General features: G+C 43.7%; 1 long non-coding RNA gene across 1 annotated transcript; it reads right to left on the bottom strand.

Annotated features, from left to right (window-relative positions):
* On the bottom strand, window positions 1-5,838 carry LOC112823715 (uncharacterized). Its single transcript, XR_003208099.2, has 3 exons — window positions 5,299-5,838; window positions 724-829; window positions 1-276 (listed from the first exon to the last, which is right to left on the bottom strand). It is a non-coding gene; the product is annotated as an uncharacterized lncRNA (long non-coding RNA).
* Window positions 5,839-16,260: the final 10,422 nt, after the last annotated feature.

The following is a 16,260-nucleotide window of genomic DNA, read 5'->3' as shown; positions in this document are numbered from 1 at the left end:
AATAGTTCATTTCTGTGTGAAATCCCAACATGGAAGCCGGGTGGGGGGGAGAGTGGAAGGGAGAAGGAGGAGGGCTGTTTGGTCCACTCTTGTCATTCACAAAGGGCCTTGAGATGTTTGGCCCTTGTCTCCAGATGAGGTGCAAATGCGATCCCAGGGACACGCAACAGGATGGAGAGATTTCTGTCCTTCGATTTTCCTCTGAGCATTTAACATGTCCTAATCACTGAGTCCTTGCCGCAACCCAACCTGATGGATACCATTCTCATTTAAGTCCTGCAGAGGAGGTAACCACCACACAAGGAGGTTAAATGATCTGTCTACAATCAAACAGTGAGTAAAGGGTGGGGCAGAGATTCAAACGCAGGCAGTCTGAAGAGGGCAGGGTAGAGGCTCTGAAACTGGAGGGTATGAACTATGACTAAGTGGATAGTCATTGGGAAAATGTGGTCCGTTGGGATAGATATCCTGACTTTTTAAAATGATTTATTTATTTATTTGAGAGAGAGCGAGAGCGTGAGTGTGAGGGGCAGAGGGAGAGAATTGCAAGCAGACTCCCTGCTGAGTGCAGAGCCTGATGTGGGGTTGGATCCCAGGACCCCGCGATCATGACCTGAGCTGAAGGCAGATGCTTAACCAACTGAGCCTACCCAGGCGCCCCAAGGAGTAGATAACCTGACTTTTAAAAAACCTGAATTTTCACTGAAAATGGGATTAGCCAACCTTGGCTTCCTGAAAGATGTCGATGAAATCGAGCAGTTGAAGTAAGCAGAAGACATGGATCAGGGAGGGTCAGTAGAGCCCCACGTGGCCATATGAGGGTTAGAATCTGAAGAAATAAATGGAACATTCCTGTTAACAGTCCCCATTCACTTGTTTGTTCCCCCATTCAGAACTCATGAAGCAGGAAGTGGGCAGAGAACGAGGACCTTAGGTTCAAATCCCGCTGTCCATGCTCTGTAAGTCCAGATGACTCTCTGAGCCTCAGTTCTCTCATCTTTGAAATGGGGATAATAATGATATCAACCTCACCGGGTCCTTGGGGGCAATAAACGAGACCATGCATACAACCTGCTTCTTTTGTCCGGCGCATCACAAGTGCTCAATCAATGCTCACTGTTAACGCATAGTGATTCTCTCTTTCAGCAACTGTTTGCTTAGCCTCACCTGTACTTCACCGGGCTAGTGGAAATGTCTTGGTTGACCCAGGAAGGGGATAAGACAAAGTCCTGAGACCAAAGATTTTAGCTATGAAAATCCCTTGCCTTGAAATGTGCTGATTAGTAAGAATGTTTGAGCAACAGGACTTCATAACTGATCCAAGCATAGAGATGGGTCAGGACAAGGGAGTGAATACATGGTCCCCCTAGAACACCGACTCAGAAGCACCCAGAAGTGAGGACTTTCTTTTTTTTTTTTTTTAAGATTTTATTTATTTATTTGGGAGAGAGAGAGAGCACAAGCAGGGGAGTGGGCAGAAGGCGAGGGAGGAGCAAGCTCCCTGCTGAGCAAGGAGCCTGATGCAAAGCTCAATCCCAGGACCCTGGGATCATGACCTGAGCCAAAGGCAGATGCCTAACCAACTGAGCCACCCAGGCACACAGAACTGAGGTCTTTTTGACATGGGCTGTGGCCTCTGCTCCTTTTAGCTGCCTAGGATGAGCAAGATAAAACAAAAGGGAAAAATTAGAGCTTCCCCATTACTTAGGGTCAAAATGGTGATCTCTGGGGCTCTTGGTAGAGCGTGTGACTCTTGATCTTGGGATTGTAAGTTCAAGCTCCACGTTGGGGGTAGAGATTACTTTAAAAAAAATCTTAAAAAAAAAAAAACAAACCAAAACCAAAATAGCGATCGCTGATAGAAAGCAAAGTTTAGACCTTGTCTCTGCAAAATCAGCTAAAGCTGAGTTGAATGAATCGGAAAGAATTCAGGCCATAAAACAAGGTGCCTGAATTTGCAGATCACCTGCTGTGAATAAATCATCTAAAAATTACATCAGAGTTCAAGCAAAAGTTCTGTGTCTCTAAATTGACACTTTGAATCAATTTTTTTATTAAAACAAAAAAAAAAAAAAGGAAAAGAGTTGAATGGAGCCCAGGGAGACAATCACAATCCTTTGAAACTCCAAATAAGGCATTGGACGAAATAACATTTTTTAAAAACTGGGCTTTGGAACTGAAATCGTCATATAAACAGCAATAATTCCTGCAGTATTGGCCACATTCTAAATTCTACAGCAAAAGCTTGATGCACCATGATTTCATTTTGTTAACATTTTTAATTAAAAGATATTTTTAAAGACTTTATTTATTTATTTATTTTAGTTTAGCAGTTTTACGTTCACAGCGTAATTGAGAAGATGGTATTTCGAATATATTCCCTGTCCCACACACGCACAGCTTCACCCATGATCTACAACACTTACCAGGGTGGTACATTTTCTACCAAGGATGAACCTACATTGACACATCATGATCCCCCAAAGTTCACAGTTTACCTGAGAGTTCACTCTTGGCATTGTAGTTTCTAGGATTCGGACGAATGTATAAGGACCTGTATCCATCATTACGGTATCATCTAGTTTTTCCAAGCCCTAGAAATCCTGTATTATCTATTCAGCTTTCCCTCACCCCCCCAACCCTTATCCAGAAACACTGATATTTTTACTGTCTTCATGGTTTTGCTTTACCCGGAATGTCATATAATTGGATTCATACAGCATGTAGCCTTTTCCAAGTGGTGTCTTTCACTCAGTGACATGCATGTAAGGTTCCTCCATGTCTTTTCATGGCTTGCTAGCTCATTTCTTTTTCAGCCCTGAGTAATATTCCATTGTCTGGATGGACTGCAGTCTATCTATCCATTTATCTACAGGACATTTTGGATGTTTCCCAGTTTTGGCAATTATGAAGAGAGCCTGCTAAAAAAAAATCTGTGTGTAGGTTTTTGTGTGGACATTAGCTTTCAGTAGTTTTGGATAAATATCAAGGAGGGTGATTACTACGATTTCGTTTTAAGTTTTTCAGCAGCTCAGTGCTATGATCATCCCTATCCACATTTCACAGACGAGAAGGCTGAGGTTCAGAATGTCACGATTTACTTAAAGACACATAGTTAAGGGTCAAAGCCATACTAGACAAGACTGTGTCTTGGTGGCTGATGTGATGCACTAGGAGTCAGAAGGCGGTCCTACCCCCAGTTTTGTCCAGACACTCTGGATGCCCTTGATCTTGCTACCTCAGCCTCTCTTCTGTAAAACAGTCGAATGTGTCCTCCTGCTTCACAATGTCCTTGTCAAATGCAATCCTGGGCAGAAAACCACTTTGGATTTCTCATGTTTCCAGTTAGCACAGTGGATAAGTCACTGTGTCTCTGGGCTTCATGTGTCACATCTGTGCAGTTAAAAGCTTTGGACTCCTTTCCAGTTCTGGAAGTGTAGGATTTTGCATCTTCACACCTCTCTGGGTTCCTCTGTGGTGAACTGGAGATACTGACTATCGGGGGAAGGATGGGAAGCTGTGAATGCTTCTATTTAAACTTTGGGGTTGAATAATGTTGGCAGTTTTGAAGTCTCATTATCTTACTCCCTAATGCTTTGCTTCTAAACAGCTGTAGTTCTTGGGGGAAGGGGGTCGGAATAACAGTGTTGGAAATAGTTCCACTGGGGAAGGTGAAGGATAGTCGGAGTTTTTAATTTAGAATCTCGGTGACCAAATGCTGCTCCAAGTTTGTCCCTGGGGCACCCCAGTCTCAATCAAGGACTATACAGTGTTTGGAATTGAGCCTGTTATTAAGTGGGGGCTGGGTGGTGGAGGATAACACACCTGGCATGGGGACAGTACACTGCAGTTGTCAGTGTGGGCTTGGTTCTAATCTCTCTTCTCTCCCGCCATGGCTATGTGACCCCAAGCTCTCCATGCCTGGCTCTCCATAAAGCAAGAATGATAACACCCCTCCAGACTGATGTCTTAAGAAAGAAAAGAGGGGTGCCTGGGTGGCCCAGACGGTTAAGCATCCGACTCGATTTCCGCTCAGGTCATGATCTCAGGGTCGTGAGATGGAGACCCGGGTGGGGCTCTGCACTCAGCACCAGTCTGCTTGTCCCTTTCCCTACCCCCTGTCCCCCCCCCCCCCCCCGCAAATAACTCTTTAGAAAAAAAGATAGAAAAGAGAGGCACAGCCCGAAGTCTGGCGCCTAGTTAGCTGTTGTCCAATTCCAACTCTACAGAGGATAGTCTGGTCCTTCAAGGGACTGGAAGCTGCTTGGGTTGCCCTTTCTAACAGAGCTGACGTCACAACTGTAGTGTTTTCATTCTCCTACAGTGAGGTGTAGGCTGGGCAGTGGAAAGGGGAGCCCAAGCACTGCTTTGCATATGTCCTATCCTTATAACAATGCTCTAATGTTATTACTCTTCTCCCCATTTGTAAAGGAAGACTTTGAGGTGCAGGGAGGTAAAATTTGACAAAGATTCCCGAGCTAATAAGTGGAGAAGTTGGGATTCAGACCCATGTCTGTGACCTTCTTCAGACCCTGGGAATCCTAATGAGAGTTACTGGGGCTCGACCTCCCCACCCCGAGCTCTCCCTGCCAGTGGTTGCCAACGAATGGCAAGAATCTGTTTCACTGAACTTCTCTGGGCCGTTCACCACTGTTGGGAGGTTCAGAAAGAATGGGATTAAGGATACTACATGAAAGACCACAGAGATGGCAGGAATTCATACATTTCCGCAAGATGCCTGGGCAGCGCTTCCATAGGAGGTGATACCTGTTTCTTCTCCCATGGATCTGGGCTGGTCTGGTGACCTGCTTTGGCCATTTAAATGAGACAGAGCTGGTGGCATCCCAGTTCCAAGTCTAGGTCTCAAGAAACTTTTGTGTGCTTTTTTTGCTCTTTCTTAGAAACCCGCCCAGCTGCCATGTAGACAAACAGGCTAGAATGCTGGAGGATGAGATATGAAGTGGAGTAAGTCAAGGTGCCCCAGCCCACAGCTAAGCCATGTCCCAGAGGCAGAACTACCTCCTTGACCTACAACTGACTGCAGACGCATGTGTGAGCCCAGCCCAGACTAGAACCACCCGGCAGAGTCCAGCCCAAACCTCCTACCCCGCACAGTTGTGAGCTAAATGTATGGCACTCCATTTTTTTGGAATAATTCAAAGTTTGTGGAAGAGTTGGAAAGATAATATCCCATCACCCAGTTTCAATTTCCTTCAACGTTATCATCTTATACTATTGTGGCGCAAGTTTCTTTGTCAAAACTAATAAACCAACATTGGTATATTACTCTGAACTAACCTGAAGGTATTATTTGGAATAATGCCCTTGTTTTATTCCAGGATCCAATCCAAGATGCCACAATGCATTTAGCTATTGTCTTTCCTTTGTCTCCTCGGGTCTGTGAGAATTTCTCAGTCTTCTTGTTTTCATGACTTTGACAGCTTTAGGATCACTGGCTAGATATTTTATAGCATGTCCTTCAACTTGGGTTTGCCTGATTTTTTTTTCATGATTAGACTGGAGTTTTCACGTTTGGGAAAGAAATACCACAGATGTGAAGTGAAGTGTCCTTCTTATCACATCATATCAGGGGGGACGTGAGATCCACTTGACATCATTTGGTGATGTTAACTTCGACACTTGGTTAGAACAGTGTTTTCCAGGTTTCTCCATTATAAAGTTACTCTTTTTTTTTTAAGACACTGCATTTTGGAGTGGTTTGCCCAGTAAATAGCTGTTATATACTTCCTCATTGCATTCACGCCTCTCTGAATTTGGCTTGTCCAAGTTATTTCCTGGATTGTTTTCCAACTTTAGTCTTTTGGTCAACAATCCATTGTATTGTTGCCCTGGACATCGATCTGCCCAAGCAAAGTTCTAATTTCACTTTTGAAATTCTAAGAATCTTTCTAGGTTCTGGTCAACTGCAGTTGCCTTTGAAAACTTTCCCTGGCTCATTCTGTAAACCCTTACAGTATTAATTCACTCATTAACTCATTTTATGGAGCACTATCTGCATACCAGAGTCTCTTTTATGCTCTGGGCCCCGGCCACAAACCAGACACCTCTCTGGAAACTTGCCAGGAGGGAGATACACAATTAACCCAGCAGTTAAATAATTTAAAGAGAAGTATATCACTTCAGTTTTCTCTGATATCCATGTTCTGATGTTGAAGGTATTAAATTGTATTCTTCCTATGCATCTCAGTTAGTCAATCAGTCAAGAACTAATTCGGCAAATATTTAGTGTGCATGTACCATGAACCAGGAATTGTGATAGACCTCTGCAATGGAATGGCTTACATTGCTCTTGGAGTCACAGAATATAGACATTGTCTCATCCAGTTCATTCTGTTGTTTTTATTTTATTTTATTAAATTTAAAAAAAAATTTTTAAGCAAACTCTATACCACAGCTGGGACTCAACCTCATGATCCTGAGATCAAGAGTTATATGCTCTACTCACTAAGCTGACCAGGCACTCCCAATTCATTCTATTCTTAAACTATAAAATGAGGACAATAGAGGGATGGCTTATTGGGGCAGAGCTGGGACTCCAATCTAGCCACGTCCATGAACTTCTGGCATGGGGTTCTTTCCATTGTGTCCCACTGCTCTCTTGGCTAATGAAAAGGAATGGCTGGCTGCTCTCAAAGGCAAGAGCAAATTCAGTATCTCAGAGTTGGGGACAGGAGGTTGGAATGTGATTTACCCAAAAACTGATCTTCCTCCAGGGTTAGGATATGAGACTAATTCATCTCCCCAGAATTGAGACTACCCTGGAATTAAAGCAGTAGTCATCAAACTTTGCCCTTTGACTGAAGATCAGTAATCTTATCTGTTTTGTTTTGTTGTCTGTTTCCCCTATTAGAATATAAACTTCACAATGGCAGAGACTTGTTTGTCCTTTTTACTTCTATATTAAACATATAAGTCAGAGTCTAATATTCAGGAGGCATTTAACAAATATCTATGGAACAACTGAGTGAATACTGATTCATGAAGATCCATAAGACCAAAGTCAGTGATTTGTTTCATAGGAAAACTTGACTGTGTTCTTCTCTTGTCCCAAATCCTATCTTTCCATGGCTCCCCATGGCCTGTAAAATAAGCCCAATACTTCAACATTTATTGGCTGGAGCTCTTTCACTTGTAAACAATAGAAATTATACTGGAGGAGCCTAATCAGACAGAACAATATATAACACATTTTAAAAAGCAACATTTATTGCTTACCCAACTACATCTTTTTTTAAGGTACAATTAGATCGAGGAGTTTGATAGACTCATCAAAATTAACAACTCTTATTTTTATTATTTTAAAGATTTATTTATTTATTTGAGAGAGAGAGAGAGAGCATGAGCATGAGCAGGGGGAGGGGCAGAGGGAGAGGGAGGGGGAGAGAGGGAATCTCAAGCAGACTCCCTGCTGAGCGTGGAGCCCGGTGCGCGGCTCCATCTCACAACCCCAAGATCACGACCTGGGCCAAAATCAAGAGTTGGACACTTAACTGACGAGCCACCCAAATGTCCTAACATCCCCTTCTCTTAGATCAGGTTTCTTCCCAGTTGGCTTCATTCATGAGCCAAAACATTCCCTTCTTTTCCTTAAGACAGTTTGAGCTGGGTTTCTGTCACTTTCAAAAAAGAAAAGATGCTATTATTACTCTTTCACTTCTTTGGAGCATGGTGTAGATATATAGGATGAAGAAAGAAATGAAGCCTGAGGATGAAGAATCTGAGTCTCCTAGTACCTCAGGTCCCTCTCACTGACTGCTTCCCAGGAAGCTTGAGTTCAGGACTTTTTAACAAGAGCTCGCCTTCCCTAGGCAAATCTTGCAGAACAGTGTAAGCTTACCCGAAGGTTCTTCCTGTGGGAATCAAGATCCTATGGGAATCAAATGTCTCTTATGTTAAGCCACTGAGATTTCAGGGTTTATTTATTACTGTATGTTATTTATTACTTACGTGTTTTAAACATTCAGTTTGTTTTAAAGCTGCTGACTTCAGACCATCCCTTTAGTCTGAGAATCACAAGTTGTAATGGGGTTGAAAAGGTAAGTGTTATCAGCTCTTCTCAAAAGCAGAGGTGCCAGGGCCCTCTGCATTTCCTTGACTATATGCAGTGAGGGCTGTGATGTGATCTCCGGATTTCTTGGGATAGCTAGAAGATCTAGAGATCTAGAGATCACCATCATCACTCAGCTTATAGATGCTGCTACTTGGTTGTGCAAAGCATTTTGCCATTATGTTTTCCATAGACCTGTCAGGGAATTCAATTGTGTTCATTTTTTACAGAGATACTCATTATTCATGTATGATGCAAAGGAAAGGGGAGACATCTTGCAGAGATGTCCAGAGGCTTCCATTGTGTCCCAGCCTCCCTTCTTCCCTTGCAGGAAGGTTGGAGCCAGTGATTGATTCTGACCAACAGACTGTGAGAGGAAGTGATTCGTGTGACTCCCAAGCCCAGGCAATTAAGAACATTGTGCTCCCTCCTTTCTCTCTCTTTCTTGTGGGGGGGATCATGGAATCTTTATCTGCATAGTGAAGTCACAGGATGGAAGAAGTTTGGAGCCCAGAGTCACCAAAGAGAGCTGCAAAGACTTGCTTGACAGGCAGTGGTTGCTGAGTAAGAATCAAACACTTCTTATGTTAAGCTGCTGAGATGTCAGGGTTTATTTATTACTGCAGCATAGCTTAACCTATCCTGACTAATAGAAGCCTGCATTTCTCCTCCAGCTGACTCATAGGATGGTTGCTGCCTGAGATGTATATAAACAAGATTGTCTTGTCATTTATATTGATCTACCTTCCAATTCCTGGTGTTTAGGCTTTGCCTTGAAATTACTTTGAAGCAACAGACTTGGCTTGAATCCCAGCTCTGCTACTGATTCCCTGGGAACCCTGGGCAAGTTGCTTTACCTCGCTGAACCTCAGCTACTTCAGTGATGAAAAGTTGAAAATGATTGGGTTTTTGGGAGGCCCATGACTTACTTCTTGTATAACTTTTAGCAAGTGACTCCTCTTGCCCAGCTTCAATGTCCTCTCTGTAGGAAAGAGATAATTGTGTTCCATGTCTGCCAAAGTTGTCCTAAAGAGTGCAGTGGAAAATATAAGAGCCCACTGAAGGCACTTAGTGTATTTTAATCTCTCTCTTTCTTATACACTGAGATCCCTTAGTTTTTCCTATCACTCTGCTTTATTCATTTATTTCTTTTCTCCCTGCTTTCTCAATCCTTACTCAGATACAGAATATTGCTTCTTTTTTGAAGAGAACTTCAAAAATGGTTGCTCTGGTGTGGCTGAGAAAGAATCAACTTTCTAAAATAACGTGGAGCAGATTTGTGTGTGTATGTGTGTGTTCACACTATTTACACCCTAGTATGGAAAGGAAATGGTGGCTTGAAGCCAAGGGCAAAGTTGAGTCCACACCTGAAGAACATACTTAAATACACTGATAAAGCCTGGAGGACCTAATCATTTGTCTTGAAGAAAACTGAAACAGTCACACTGATAAACAGACCAATTGAGAACAATTAAAATCTCAGTCACTTATCAGAAGCCAAATAAGGACAACTTCAGTGGGGTTTGAAGGTGAGAAGTCACTTAAGCAGAAACTCAGACAGCAGGATTCCTTGAGAACAGGACATTTATAACAAGGTCTCACCCCACGCTCCTCCAAAGCAGAAGGGGGGTATGTACAGAACAGAGTTTCGGGCAGGGGTCCTCCGTGTGCAGGGCTGGTGGGGGGGACAAGAATGACACAAAACGACCCCATATGGTGATAAATGGAGTTTATGTGCAGATTCTTTCTTTTCTTTCCTTTTTTAATACTTCTGCTTGAACTTTGTGGTTTTTCTCGGAGAGATTGGCGCCCAGGAGGAAGGGTAGAAAGAACCAATTGACTGTTCTCAAAACAAAACAAAACTCAACAAAGCTTCTTTCTTCCTCAAGGACTATTCCCATGGAAAGTAAAAAGTGAGCCCACTTGGAATTACCTGACTGCAGAAACAATGCCACTTTTATTAAAGGGAGTTAGTTTTTCATTCAACCAATTTAAATATGGCTCCATAGAACTGCCCAAATCTTCAGAAGGGATATGGTCCTCAGACTAGAGACCACAGCCAAGAAATTTAAGGCTGAAAGAAATTTTTTTTGAGGGAACCAAAAATAGTGGTTTAGAAGGGAGCCACTCTTCTCAAATTATGTTCATAGCAAGATATGTCGTTCAGATACCACTGGTGAGAAACGAGACATTGTCCAACAGCCTTTTCTCCAGCGCTCTGGAATGGGGTGGTTGCTTTGGTTCACAGAATATTTTAAACCAGTCCAGCAATTTTTTAAAAGCACATTTGGGTTTGTTTGGGGGTTCTGTGTAGCATGCATTTAATAAAGCACATTTGTGTTGAAATGGGCCCATTTGCCGGCTTTTCCTGTGAAAAATGTGCATATCACCTTTGGACACATGACGAGTAAGGAAATCACAATGTGGTACCATAGAGAAAAATTATGTCCCACATAAGGAGAGCAAGGGATTTGTTTTTTCTCTAATTCAAGGCAAGTATGAGGAATCTGTGACCACTTGTTCCTAGTTTCATATCATTCCATATCCCAAGGGGTTCCCAGAACATGATCACCAGGAGGGGCACTCCGGGCTTATCCCATAGAGCTTCTGGAAAGTACAAGGTTTGCGCAGGAAATCTTGAAGCTAGGGTTAACAAAGCTGCAGGGGGGCTTGTCCCCTCCTTGAGAATTCATACCATCTCTGGTGTTTACTCAGACAGGTCTCTTTGGTGAGAAAGTAGTGGGATAAATCTTGGTGTGGATTTTGACTACAGTGTGTAGTAAATAGTATTCTTCCTCTTCTTTTAAACAAAAGAAATAACTAGGATTTGAAGAAACCCAGCACATGGCTAAAAAGATTCAAATAGACAATAAGTTCTTTGGGGACAAAAACTCTGTCTTGTTCACCATTTCATCTTCTGTACCAAGCAGAGCAGTGTTCAGTTAATGACCACTGAAGAAAGGGAGGTCAGATACCATCTATCCTAAACGCTGTGTTAGACAGCTCCACTCAACATAAAGAGGGATGACGACCGCGGGGTTGTTTTTCCCGCTCTGTTGCCTCAAGTTGAACACAAAGGATATTTTTATTTGGAAAGAATTTTATCCATCATCCGCATGGGGACATGGGCAGGAGAAATAACCAACATGGGTGTTGACAAACTTTTGAGGCTTTTAGCAGCCATGATCTTTGTACTACGTGTTCTGATTCCTTCAGGCAGAGAAGTCGGTCCCACCTGGCTCCTCACACCTCAGAGGCCAGCCGATCTGGTTACTGCGTGAGGTGCTTTTCTCAAGAGCTCGGCATTGACACCCATTTGTTTGTCTCCTGCTCTGTACATTGCCTCCCATAGTACAAGAGCTTTCATCTGTAAGGCTCCCTTGGATGCAGAAAATGTCTGCGCTCAGGAGACACACTGAGGAAAATGTGTGGCCACGTGAGACACACTTTTTAGCCCTGGAGACACTCAGAAACAAAAAGGGAAAAAAAAGACACATGTAGAAACTGTTCTAACACAAAATGCTAAGTGCGAGGAGGGGGCCGAGAACCAGCATGCAAGGGGGCCCGATGGTGTTGGCCACCAATTGGGGCCTTGGCGATTCTTTCCTGGCTGTGGTGCTGTTGTCACGGGTGGAATGTTACTCAATGTGTGGACTCTGTGTGTCCTCTCAGGAATGCCCTCGGAACAAGTGTTCATCTGGCTTCAGAACCAGAAATGTCTGTTTTTTTTCCTGAGAAGTGGCTCATTTTCACCTTGACCGGGGCAGGATCCACATCAGCGGCTGCTGAGTTTGGGGCCAAAGTTGGAGCTCACCGTAGCGCCCGTCAGTAACTCAACATATGCAGAGCACTACAGCCAGATTTTGGAGTCTGTTATAATTTCCTATCCCTTTCAAAATTTCTAATCTTTCCTCCTTAAGTTCCTTTAATTTATGTATGTTTGCTCTAATTTTTAAATTTCCATGGATACTTCTGGTATAAAGCAGAAAAAAAGATTGATATGATGATAACAATTAAATGTCCCCCATCTGAGGAGGGGACCCCCCAGCTGACATGTGACCGAGGGGGGTGAGTCTGATGGTGGAGGGGGTTTCAGGCACGATGAACTGTGCATGAGAAAGCAGAAAGTTGTAAAATGGATGTGAGCACTGTAAATTGTGTGAATGAATGAATCACAGACTTGTACCCCCGAAACAAATAATACATTATATGTTAATAACAAGAAAAACATAAAATAAAATAAAATAAAATAAAATAAAATAAAATAAAATAAAATAAAGAAGGGGCACATGCACCCCAATGTTCATAACAGCAATGTCCACGGTAGCCAAACTGTGGAAGGAGCCGAGATGCCCTTCAACAGACGAATGGATAAAGAAGATGTGGTCCATATATACAGTGGAATATTACTCAGCCATCAGAAAGGATGAATACCCACCCTTTGCATCGCCATGGATGGAACTGGAGGGGATGATGCTAAATGAAATAAATCAAGCAGAGAAAGACAATTATCATATGGTTTCACTCATATGTGCAACATAAGGAATAGCATGGAGGACCACAGGGGAAGGGAGGGAAAACTGAATGGGAAGAAATCAGAGAGGGAGACAAACCATGAGAGACTCTGGACTCCGGGAACCAAACTGAGGGTTTCAGAGAGGAGGGGGGTGAGGGGGTGGAGTAGCCGGGTGATGGGTATTAAGGAGGGCATGTGTGGTGATGAGCACTGGGCATTATACTCAACTAATGAGTCATTGAACACTACATCAAAAACTAATGTACTCTATATGTTGGCTAACTGAACAAAATAAAAAAAATAAAAAAAATGGATATGGGTTCTGGCTCCATTTCAGTGGTATTCATATAACCATAGGGGGATTCATATAATAACACATTGCTTCCCCCTTCACATGATCTTCTTGTTCTCCCCCAGTGCATTCTGAATATTTCTAATGTATTCTGTTAGGGTGAGCAAGCAAGACCCCTGGGAGGTAATCATACAGGAACTGAATTTGGCCCACCATCCCTTCCTGTTAAGTCCACTCTGGGGGCCTATTAATCCTCCTGGCCCTGGAAGAAAACGTAGGGCGGCCCCAGGATTGTCCTGGTCCTTCTTCATTTTATCAGCAATGGAGGAATTAAAATGTCTCATCCAATACCACTCTAAATTGATTAAGGTCGAGGCTTTTGTCTTCCTCTGGCTCAGGAGGGAAGTCAGCAGGTGGGGAAGGGATAGGGTGGGCTCCTTCTGTCCTTTGCTGCTTCTTCCCATCCCACCTTGCCCCACATCTCCGGGCTTCTGAGCCTCCGCTGTGGGGTTCAAGGAAGGAGGGAGGTGGGGGACACTAGCTTGGACACTGCACAGCCATGTGAGCCCGACTTCTCACTCCACCTCTTGCTTCAGCAACCAGTTCAAGCAGGAGCAACTCCATATTCTTTGCTTTCTGCCCCAGGGCTGCTTTGGTGTCACCCTGCTGGATGCCCGCCCCCCCAGCCTTTCTCATGTATGCCCAGGGGAGGATAACCCCATCGGACAACAGTTGACCCTTGAGGGTGGCAGGTGGAGGTCAAGTGCTCCTCTTCCCATGCCTCAGAAGGTTGATACTGAGGAGCATGCTACAAACTCTTAGATGGCCCTGCAGTGAGATGGAACCTTGTTCACCCACAGAAAATCGGGCTCAACAATGCACCAGGGGCCAGCTTCTTCCCCCTGCCCTGTTGGATGATTCCTGGACTGCCCCTCCTATGTCTAGTGGCCATGCCCCATAACAGACTACCTTCATGGAAGCCCTTGTCTTAAGCTATGCTTTTTGGAGGAAGGCAGGCTAAACTAGAAGTCTAGCAGCAATTCGATACCCTTTCAGATTTCTCAGAGGTTTCGAGCTGACCCTTTTGTAGGTGCTTTCCTGGGTTCTTCAGGGAGCCCTGTTCCTGGGAATGTCTCATCCACACTTCCTGGCCCGGGCAATTGCATCTTTATTCCCATGGATGGTTATCTTCTTCATTTGCCTACGTAATTCGTGGGACCCAGTGCAAAATAAAAACGCCGGGCTCCTTGTGCAAAAATTAGTAGGGATTTCAAGATGACTGTAGCAGAGCATTAAACCCAAGTGTGGCAGGGAGCAAGGCCCTGTGTGATTGCATGAAGCTGACCCTGCCCCTGGCCTGTTATATTCGCCATGCTTCCAATCTGAGATGACCCCTGGGCTCTTTCACAGAAAGGCCACATCTGGTCCATGGGAAGCCCACATCCTTTGCCGCACATTTGCTGACTTGGCTGCTTCAGTGAGCCTTTCTCCCTTTAGACGTCTCAGCATAAGTCACATGCAGTATGCTGAAGATGTTATACTACCAGCCTTCAAGATGGCTCCTGCTGATCCTAGCCTCCTGATTTTGACGCTCTCCCATACAGAATTAGGGCTGACCTGTGTGACCAGTAGAATACCGCAGTTGATGACTTCTGATGGTAGGTCATAAATGACACTATAGCTTTGGTCCCTTGATTTTCTCTCTCTGGGACTCAAGAAGCCCTTTGGAAATGACATCATTGAAAAGAATTGTCCAGAAGCCAGCACCGACTTGCTGGCCATGTGAGGAAGTCACCTTGCAGGGGACCCTCCAGCCCTAGGCCAAACCTCAGATGATGAGGCCCTGGATGACATCTGACCGCAGCGTCTGAGAGCCCGAGTCAGAGCCGGCCGGGCTGCTTCTGAGTTCCTCATGCCCAGAACCCCTGAGAAGTCACCAATCGTCATTGTTGTTTTGGGCCACTAAGCTTTGGGGTGACGGGATGTGCAGCAAAGGATAACTCCTATGGTAAAGCAAACCGCCCTTTCGGTGTGAAATAGTTCTCTTCGTCACCTCTGGGAGAGAGACTGTGGGATTATTTTAGGTCTGGATCAGTAGGGTGACCCAGAGATACCATCTTCCTCCAGAAGAGAAAAGCTGTGGTTTCTGGTAGCACTGATCCTTTTTATATGCTCAAAAAAATTTTTTTAAAAAGATCTTATTTATTTATTTGAGAGAGAGAGAGTGAACAAGGGAGAGAGAGCACGAGCAGGGGGAGGAGCAAAGGTAGAGGGAGAAGCAGACTCCCCACTGATCAGGGAGCCTGACTCGGGGCTCCATCCTGGGACTTGGAGATCATGACCTGAGCTGAAGGCAGATGCTTAACCAACTGAGCCACCCAGGTGCCCCTCTACACTCAATTTTGTATGAGAGATTTAAACAATTTATATACAGATCTTTGCCACTTATTCTAATTTTCTTTTGCATCTTGCTCAAAGACCTCATTCTAGAATATGCCTCAATTTCCTTTTCTTTTCTTTCTTTCTTTCTTTCTTTCTTTCTTTCTTTCTTTCTTTCTTTCTTTCTTTCTTTCTTTCTTTCTTCTTTCTTTCTTTCTTTTTTTTTTTTTTTTTTACCTCCAGTTATATTTTCTGTATCCAACTTGAAAATCAAGGGACTCATGTCTCAGGACATTTTCCTCCTTCCTATCCTCAAAGATACCATCTCTGTGAATTGGTTCTGGGAAAAGTTCTGCATTACAGAACTTAATTGATTTAGTGTAACGATATCCCTACCACAGTCAGATTGGGTAGCCATGGCCTTGGAAAACTGAGGAGTCCAAGTAGGAATATTCATTATGCAACAGAAGTATGGAAACCTGCCCATGTTCTGGGGAAAATCTCTTAGCCAAAGAACTCAAACTTCTGTTCAGATTTGCATGAATAAAATTCCAAAAAAGTCTCTTCTCAGAGAGAGAAAGAGAGAGAGAGCGAGAGAGAGTTATTTCTGCAATTCTGACCTAATTCTGCTAATAAGGAATTTATTCCTAAGGACCAGATAATTTATTTAGCATCTAATCACAGACATATTTCCACACAATAAGGACCTGAGATGGGGTGTCGGGGACCTGAAGGACCAGTTATCACACTTCCTCTAACGATCTGCGTGACCTAGTGTAACACGCAAGACCTCTCCGCGCTGCGGACTCTTTCTCTGTGTGAGTCTGAGAATATCTGTTGACCAGAGATAAAATATCACGGGGCTTTGAAGTGCTGTAAATGCTTTACCTCTTTGAGGTTTCATTATTATTTTGTCTCTTATATTTAGAACCGTTTTCTGGAAGAGGGGAGAAAAATGGCTTATATGACGTTATAAAAACATTAAAAGTCAAATAAAAAACAAGC

Source organism: Callorhinus ursinus, unplaced genomic scaffold (assembly GCF_003265705.2).
Source record: "Callorhinus ursinus isolate GAN/ISIS: 27379988/994484 unplaced genomic scaffold, GSC_fseal_2.0 scaffold5, whole genome shotgun sequence".
NCBI lineage: Eukaryota > Metazoa > Chordata > Mammalia > Carnivora > Otariidae > Callorhinus > Callorhinus ursinus.
Note: the sequence above shows the minus strand (reverse complement) of the source record. Positions and strands in the feature narration are given on the sequence as shown.